Consider the following 8840-nt stretch of genomic DNA (forward strand, 5'->3'; position numbering starts at 1 on the left):
CAAATTTACATTTGACGTTTTATTTCCACATTTCAAAGTACAGTAACTGTCATTGAAACAAAATTTGTAAGATCACTTAAATATAAATAATAAAATTATATATATATATATATATATATATATAGACACGATAAAAAACATGCAGGTTTCCAAATAAATGTTGGTAAAAAAAAAAACAGCCTTGCCAGTAAATTATAGCACTTGCAATAATTGTTAATAATATAAAGAGGTCAGCTCTAAGATGAAAAGAATTACAGTAAACATTACAAGTAATGAGGATATTTGGTACCAAAGAAAGTGCAGGATAGCAAATAAATCAAGATATAACATCACATTTTCAAGCCATTTCTAACAATAGGATAAGTGGTAGCCTAATAATTTAGAGTAAAGCTCTGGACTAGAATATACCATTATAATGGCATTGCTGACCTGGGTCTCTAGTATCTGTGATAAACAAAACTTGACGTGTATATATACATGTATAAAATGTATATATAAAAATACTAAGGTAAAAACAGTAGTAGAAAAGACCATTATAACTACAATGCTGACCTGAGGCACAAGCATTTGCAAGCTATATTTAACAATAGAATAGTTAAGCATGGTAACAAATGAAATAAGCAGCAAATAGTATTTAAAGTAATTGAGATCCTTGGTAATGCAGGGTCAGGGGGAGAATAAAAAAAATAAAAAAATAAAGTTAGTTCCACAGTGAACAGTGTGGATTGGGTGAGTAGTCTGGCGCTTCTTGATGTTACTGACTGCAGGATAACGAAAGAGTTACAGTTGTCAGTGATGCTGGGGTGTCAGTAGTCAGCCTAGGTTTAAGGGGTTGGCTGTGGGTCCCTCTCAGCTGTGCGGCGCCTTTTTCCGCCTTCACGGTCAGATGCTCCTTTCAGGTAACGCGTAACATTAACCTGGACCGCCTCATCAGTGGCATCCTGGGTTGCCGGGTTCTTCCGGATGGCCCCTGTAGAAAATACAGATGTGTCATTCCATTTGAATGGCATAAGGCCATACACATCTACTTAAATATAAAAAAAAAATATTCAACTTACTTTGAACAATGGTCTTCAGGAACAGGTCTCTAAAACATGCTTTATCCCCTACACCAGTCCAGGTTGTATTAATGGAAAGCGGATTAGAGAATATACTCTGAAGCATTCGCCACACTGTTGTCTTTAGGTCCCTCCCACATTAGATAGCCAAAAACCGAAGCTGAAAATCCAAAAAAGTGTTACAAATTACATTTTTCTGAAGCTTCTCATAATTAAATATAAAATGTGACAGGCTGTGGATTCAGACTGTAGAATATGCAGGGTACAATCTTAATTTGAATTTTTAGATTACCCTACGGCGTTATAAACGAAAGCAGCACACTTACAAATCGTTCCTGGAGCTCTTTATCCTGCCTCAAACTATCGTCAAGCAACGCCAAATTTTCCTGGGTGTCTAGGGGGAGTAACAGATCCCCTGGCAGAGATAACTCTCCAACAGACACATTGGCACTGAAATGTTGCAGCATAGTGTCCATTTTGTGGTCCATGTGGCACAACATCGCCAAACTCTCCAAGACGTCGCAGCATTAGGGTCTGATCTGCACCTACAGGGGTTCCCGGAATAATAGAATAAAATAGTTAGTCCTGGTCCCTCAACTACTAAACTATGACATTACTATCTAGGTCTACTACATGTACAGGTGGCCCCAGTGGGAATTAAACCAACAACTACAGGTGTTGTTTGCAAGTTGTACCTGATTGCCCAGTGCGAGCAAACGTCTTCAACATTGTCCCAACTTGCTTCACCTGCTCTTGAAGTGAGCCACTGTCATCCGAAGCTACAAATTTAAAGGCATATGATAGTTTTGAACCTACATCACACACAAAAAAGTAAAATTTAAGAAGAGTGGATGTTCTCACCTACTCGTGCATTGCTTTCCCTTAGAGCTTGGTTCTCCTCCCTCAGGGCTCGGTTTTCATTCCGGAGTCTCTGGAAATCTACATAAAAAAATAAAAGGCACTATTTTCAATACTGTTAAAACACTGGCCATTAAGACATAGGCCTAGAATATACCTTCATAGCTGAAAACTTCATGGTGAACACAAGATGCCAGGGGAGTCCAAGGACCAATAACGGAGTGATTACTTTCCCCTATTGATAATCATTGACGTAAAAATATGTTCGAAGTTATTGCATACATTTAATGAATTGGACTTAAATGTAACACTTAGTTTAGCGCAAAATCCTTCTCCTTTTGGCCCAGTAACTAGACATTGTGACTAACGAAGCATTTACCTTTAAAGCCAAAACGATTGTCCAACAGTAGGTCTCATGGGTGAAGATAACCAGTTATGCTCTGGTCAAGGTATCTGCAAGAAAATGTGAACAAAGCCGCATTGTTAACGTTAGGAATATACAGTAGCTATGCTGTGGGAGACAAAACTGATCAGCCAAACGTGGAACAGTGAAATTGTTAAAAAATAAAATGTATTCATTGAGTGTACGTTAGTGATTAAAGTGAAAACAGAATTGTCCTCAAACATAAAAAGTACAGAATTAGAAATCACAATAGCCTTAAATCCAGTACAGTAACACACAGCACAACACTTGCTAGCCACTGTAGCTACACGGTGAACTGAACTAGCCGCATATTTGTTCGGACAAAAAAATAAATTAAAAACACCTATATACATCATTCTGTTTTGTTAGAAAACACCAGAAGTTAAACTTAGTCTTTCTATATGTAAAATAGTAAAATTTCTACGTGTACTAGGCTAGCAACATTGCTTAACCTCAACAAAAGTTAAAAAACAGCATGTGCTAGCTAACACTTGCTAGCACCTCTAGCTAACGTTACTGGACTAGTAGCATTGTTCAGGCAAACAAAATAATTTAAATTACCTATACATCGTTATTTTTTATAAGAAAACACCAAAAGTTAAACTTAGATGCAACTTTAAAGCTTTGGCCACCTAACGTTACTGTAGCTAGTTATATTTCTACATGTAACGTTACTAGCAACATTGCGTAAACAAGGCTGAACAAAGATGACGTTACAGATTTTAAATATATAAACTAAAAACAATGTAAACATGCTATTGCGTTACACAAAAAGGAAACATGTACTTACTTAAACGATGGTAGTCGATGACTTTGCTAGTTAGCAAACTGCAGGCTGTAACGTAGTAAATACTGACAGTAACTCGCGATTGAGCGGCGACCTTCTTCTTCTTCTTCTTCTTCTTCTTCTTCTTCTTCTTCTTTCCAATTTTACGGCGGTTGGCATCCAGCTTTTTGGTGCGAGCGGCGACCTGCTGCGAATGTGCTCGGGAGGGGCTAGCCTCAGTGGCTCCAGTGCGTCATCGACAGTAGGGGCGGGGCGGGGCCAGGAGCTATTTCACAAAACTATCAGCGCAGCTCTGAAGCCAGAGGAGAATTTAGAGTTTTTCCTTCCTTCAGGTCAAAACAGGGTTTTGATATTACCATGGTTGCACTTGCAAATGAATACAAATATATCAAGTAGGCCATACCTTTGGCCATGTTGCAGATGTATTTCACTGTTCACTGATTAGTCAGGCATTGGTAAAAAGTCTAACTTCATCAATTTATTCTGCTAAATTGTTCATACCATGAATGAAATATCTATTTTAAACCTAATCAGAATCAGAAAGTTATTTATTGCAAGTAAGTAAGTAACTTAAGTTTTACAAAATGAATTATTTTTGGTTTATTGGTGCATGTCTCAATTGTGCATAAATCAAAGAAATGTAAACAATTTTCACCTAAGTGCATAAAATAATTTGATATATTTTACATATAATCACTTCAGAGTTTCAACGTCATTTAAATGTAATTTCCTAAACCTTACCTTATGGAATCAAGAGTCAGGATTTAAACCCTAATGGCTTTGGAGCAAAAAAAAAAAAAAGCTATAATTTAGGCTATTATGATTTTATAATCGCTTCAAATGTGAAAAGTAGTTAAAATGCTGTCAGTTCCACTAACTCCCAACATGCGTTTGCAACATGGCTGGTCGATTTGAGAGTAGAAATCTGTATTTCAAAGCGGCTTGCCGCCAGCTGGCCGCGGTCCATTAGACGGAGGCAACCGCCAGAGAAAATGAAGCAGTCGGCCCGCCGGCTATTCGGCGGCGGCATCTCGCATAAAATGGGAGTGACGTATTCGGCGGCAAACGTTGTATCCCCGCCAGCGGGACGCACCTATAGCCGACAGCTTAGGGCCGGCGGCAAAAAGAAGCCGTGTGGATATTTTTTGCTATCTGGGTATGGGCTGCTGTCCCTCTCTGTAATGAAGTAATGAATGGACACTCCAGCAACGACGGCCTGTCGTCAAGGCTCATTAGTTTGAAGAAGCCGCTCGGGTGTCAATAAGCGCTTACAATGAACTAGCAATGAATTAAAGTTAATGGAAATTAAGCTATGAAATATAACACTTTGTTATCAAGAACTGAACTTGCAGGCAAACCTGACAATGCTACATATTTCAAATACAGAAATGTCAATGTCCTTACACTTGAAAGAGTCTTGGCAGCAGAAAACCAATCCGATTATACTTAATGAGAGAGAAATGACTGGAAGTGTGCCATCTGGAATACTAATTAAAGCATGTGATAATTGCAGTTTTATTATGGATCAGTGATTTATTGATCTCTGTGAAAGATGTGTTCACATTTACAGCTAGCTTGAAAAGCTGTTGTATTAAATCACACTGCATTTGGCATTATGGCCACTTAGTAACCCCTTACAACCTCGAGAACAAAATCATACACAACCCAGCCAACTAACACCGTGTGCTGGCGACACGCGATAAAAGGATATTTTCCATGTTAATCAGAGTTTTTGTCCTAACCAGCCGCGACACGCGACGTTTCTATTTTAGAAACGGTTTCTATTTTTCTGCGACCTCACGGCTGGGACAACAAACACAAAGTGTGACAATGATAATCTCAGGTACTGTTCATGTGCTTTATTTTATTAAGGTGAACTATGCAGGTTTTTTACCTTAACTGAACAGCTTCGGAGTCATTTGAATGGTTATATTACTTTTTTTCGTGTTGAATGGTGGTCGTTTCGCACCCCCCCTATCGCATGTGAGCGGAAAAAACGCACTTGCAACTTTGAGCCGCCGGGCCGCCGGACGCGGCGTCAGGAAGTATTGCGTGATATCAGGTCTTGCGATGTAAAGAATTGCTTTACGGCAAAAAGAAATCTGCTAAAATTCTGTCATTATTGCGCTCCCTCACGCTGTTTGAAGAGACGTTTTAAAGAATGTCCCGTCTGCTTTGATGTCGTTGATCTATAGCCTCTGGTATCTGAGAGTCGCCAACAAGTTTTTCGACAGTGTTGTCAAATATCTATTCCGAAGCTGTAGGTGGAGCTCTATAGAGAAACTGGCGAGCAAAAAGCGAGAATACAGCGAAGAAATTCCCGAACCTGCATAGCCCTGCTTTAATGTTAAAAGTGTGTAATGTGACTTTGAATAATGAATGGATAATTCACCTCAGATCTTGAAATTAAACAAATGGAAACAAGAACGTTCAAACTGTAAAGAAACAAATATATTATTTGACAAAGATTGTTTTAGTAACTCAGTAGCCTATGTATTTGAATACTGTTTGGTGTAATATTTGTGAATTTGATTATGTAGCCTATTTATTAATTTTCTTGCGCTTGCCGTCAAGAGTACTTACTCTCTGGTGCTGTGCACTTGCCGTGAGAGCCCGCCCACATGCTGTTCTGATTGGCTGTGGGTTTTGATTGATTTGTACGCATCTCGCAGTCGCGTCGCGTCGCGTCTAGTGTGGACAGACAAATTATTTGTCGCTGGATCTTATCGCATCGCGTCTGGTTAGGACACGGTGTAACTCCTGTTATAATCAATAAAGCTGTGCAGCAATCACGCTAAACAAAAGTTCCGCCGTTCTGAGTGGATTCTGACTAAACGAAACATCTGATTGGCACACACTCAACAGATATGTCTGTGATTGGATACAAAGCTAAATGCTGCAAAAACACACTGTAAATAGAAACCTTTGACGCACTTCACACAGAGCACTTACACAAACACTTGATCTGATATGTGATGGGAAAAGAAGTTTGGGAAAAGGGAAAAGAAGTTTGGGAAAAGGTGGATTCGAACTCGGGTCGGTGGTGTCAGAAGCTCACACCACTCATTTTGTTGTCAGCAGGATTTCGTTAGTAATTTATCTCAATCAGATAATGGTGGGCGGAATTAGTGTAAATAGCATCTGCCATCAAGGAAGGATATTTGCGAGACGGGTTCCCCCTTAGATAAAATCCCGGTGTGTGTGTGTGTGTGGGTGGGTGGGGGGGTGAGTGACGGCCCTGTTCATGATGATTCTGCCCAGGAGTGTAATGCGGATACAACTGCGACCATCCTTCAAAGTATTTAAAAAATCATGTCTGATTAGTGTGGGAATAAAGAGAGAGGGAAAATGGCAAAATTCAAGTGAATCATGAACAAAAAGACAGGAATGTGCATTAAGCAAAAAGGATTATTTTGACTCCTTGTTGACCCAAATTTTTTATTTATAATGTCATGTTTCCAGCTCCTAAATGGCCACATTTCCCACATTGCCAAAGCCTTTAGATTGTAATAATAGTTGAATGTAATGATTTTGTATTATTGTTATATTCATTTTTTTCCCCCATTTATTCAGCACAAGTAGCACTGTTTTCCTGAATAAAGATGTGAAAACCACTGATCCCGAGGCTAACGTGTGAAAATGTGCCAAATGTTCTTGAGAATCGGTTTCATATTCTATTATTTTCTTCATACCAGATTTCATTGTCAAAATTTGATTGTGTTTCACATCATTTTTTTCACTGTTCCACAGAAGAAAGGAAAGAGGAGTCCAACATCAAATGTGGATCTACGATAACAGTTTGATTGGAAGTGAGACACTCTTTGACGTCAGGCACACACCAGATGTTTGGCCTTTATAGAGTCATGAATCAAACTCTGTTAACATTTCAACACCAATGACAGCATCTGGTATTAACAATCGTATTTGTGTACAGTATTTGAAATCTATGAAAGGTCAACTAATTATTTCCAATAGTAAATGAATGGTCTAGGTCAGATCCTCAGATGACATAATGAGTACACCCCCTCTGAACATAAAGATATATTTCTATTTCTAAATGATCACTTTTACAAATATGTGGGAAGATGACAAGATTGAATATACTTAAAGCATATAAACTGTCATCAATATCTTTAAAATAAGTAAATTAAGCAATTTTGCTTGAATGAAGGGTCACTTGCCACTGTTCTGGAATAGGAATGGCTCACAATCCCAATTAGGCTACCTTTATTATTATTATTTTTTAACCAGTGGCAGAAACATGTTTCCATAATAACAATCCCACAGTACAGCAGCCTCATACATGCAGTATAAATGTGATAAAAGGGTTGAGGTTGTACACTGTCACTGGATGTAAATAAGCATTATGACCACCGAAACCTCTCCTCAGTTTACAATCAATATTACACACAGTGTGATATCAGGGGAGGGGGAACTACAGTGAGGAAGAAAGAAACCCGACGGTTTTCTCCATTTACCAATGGATCAATAAATACACGTCAGCTTCAACACTGTGTGGATCACATAAACTTTTTCCACAGGTCAAAGTGGGAGTGCTTTAGATTAACATCACAGTTGTCATCGCTATTTTTCCATTACGCCCCGGTATAGTGAACTAGCTGAGCTTTTCTCATTAACTGCAATTTCTCGCTAATGTTGCTCACGTAATGTATTAGGCTATCTGCCAGACATATGCGATTTCACAACTGTATAACAGGACACATTTTTTTAAAACCATGTGTATAAAGATAACAGTTACCATAGCTACACTGTGCTTGCGTCAAATATGGAAATAGGCCTATACAAAATATCTATCTGTTAATAATTAATAATTAACTGGCCTATATTTTAACACTCCTAAAGTTGAATAATTATGGTTAAGATTTGAACAACCGTCATGACAAAGCTTAGCAATCAGGGACGAGAAAAGGCGGGAGAAAGGCAGATAAGATACGTTTCTTTCATTCTTTGCCCTTCTGAAGTTCTGAGGTTTTAATTAAGAGGTAAGATGTAAGAAATTAAGCGTTTTGTTTTTTCGTCTGTCTGATTAGTTCAATGTTATTTTCTCTTATAAATTCTCAAGTAAATGTTTGTTCACGGAGAGAAATGCAAAATATTGAATAGGTAAAACAACGGCGCCATCGTCTGTCCAGCTTATATATTTCACTCCCAATCACATCTAGTGCAGAGGTTTTAAACTTTTAGACTCCCAACATTGTCCACAACACTATTCAACACACTCATAGTTTCTGAAAATTAAAAATGTAATCAAAATGATTATGTAAATCATTAAATTCGACGATTCCAGAAGATTTAGCAGTTGAATGTTGAATTTGCATCATGACTCTTCCAGGTGTTTGTGGTAAGGTTTTTTATAAATATAGATTTTTTTTTTTTGCTCACAAAATCTACTCTATTATAGCTTGGCCTAAATAGTATGTTATAAAAAAAATACCCATGAGTTATACGATTTTACTGAAGTAGCCTACATTACTTTTTCAGGGCTAGAAATCCCACGTTTACAATTAGGCTACCTCAGAAATATACATCAAGGTTTTCCATGGCAGTGGGAATCTTGGTTCTTCTTCTGAATAAATAAACAAAAATACAAATAAAAAAAAACACTAATCTAGTGATTCACACGAATATTGCACAAGGCCTCGTCATATTAAAGATTCAACTGCTTTTGATATGCAAGACTTGTTCCACACTT

At 38.0% G+C, this 8840-nt stretch overlaps 1 protein-coding gene and 1 long non-coding RNA gene across 3 annotated transcripts in view; one reads left to right on the forward strand and one right to left on the reverse strand.

Moving 5' to 3' along the window:
- The window catches only part of gab2 (GRB2-associated binding protein 2), a 508732-nt gene that overhangs the window by 336760 nt on the left and 163132 nt on the right, over nt 1-8840 (forward strand). The gene's annotated exons all lie outside the window — the stretch shown is intronic.
- LOC306997849 lies at nt 148-4281 on the reverse strand. Of its 2 annotated transcripts, none has more exons than XR_013797460.1 (8): nt 3131-4281; nt 2296-2369; nt 2074-2151; nt 1924-1997; nt 1754-1837; nt 1385-1603; nt 1059-1218; nt 148-970 (listed from the first exon to the last, which is right to left on the reverse strand). It is a non-coding gene; the product is annotated as an uncharacterized lncRNA (long non-coding RNA). The 2 variants fall into 2 exon arrangements; XR_013797461.1 differs by having other exon boundaries at nt 1920-1997.

This window comes from Phoxinus phoxinus, assembly GCF_949152265.1.
Source record: "Phoxinus phoxinus genome assembly, chromosome: 4".
Classification (NCBI taxonomy): Eukaryota; Metazoa; Chordata; class Actinopteri; order Cypriniformes; family Leuciscidae; genus Phoxinus; species Phoxinus phoxinus.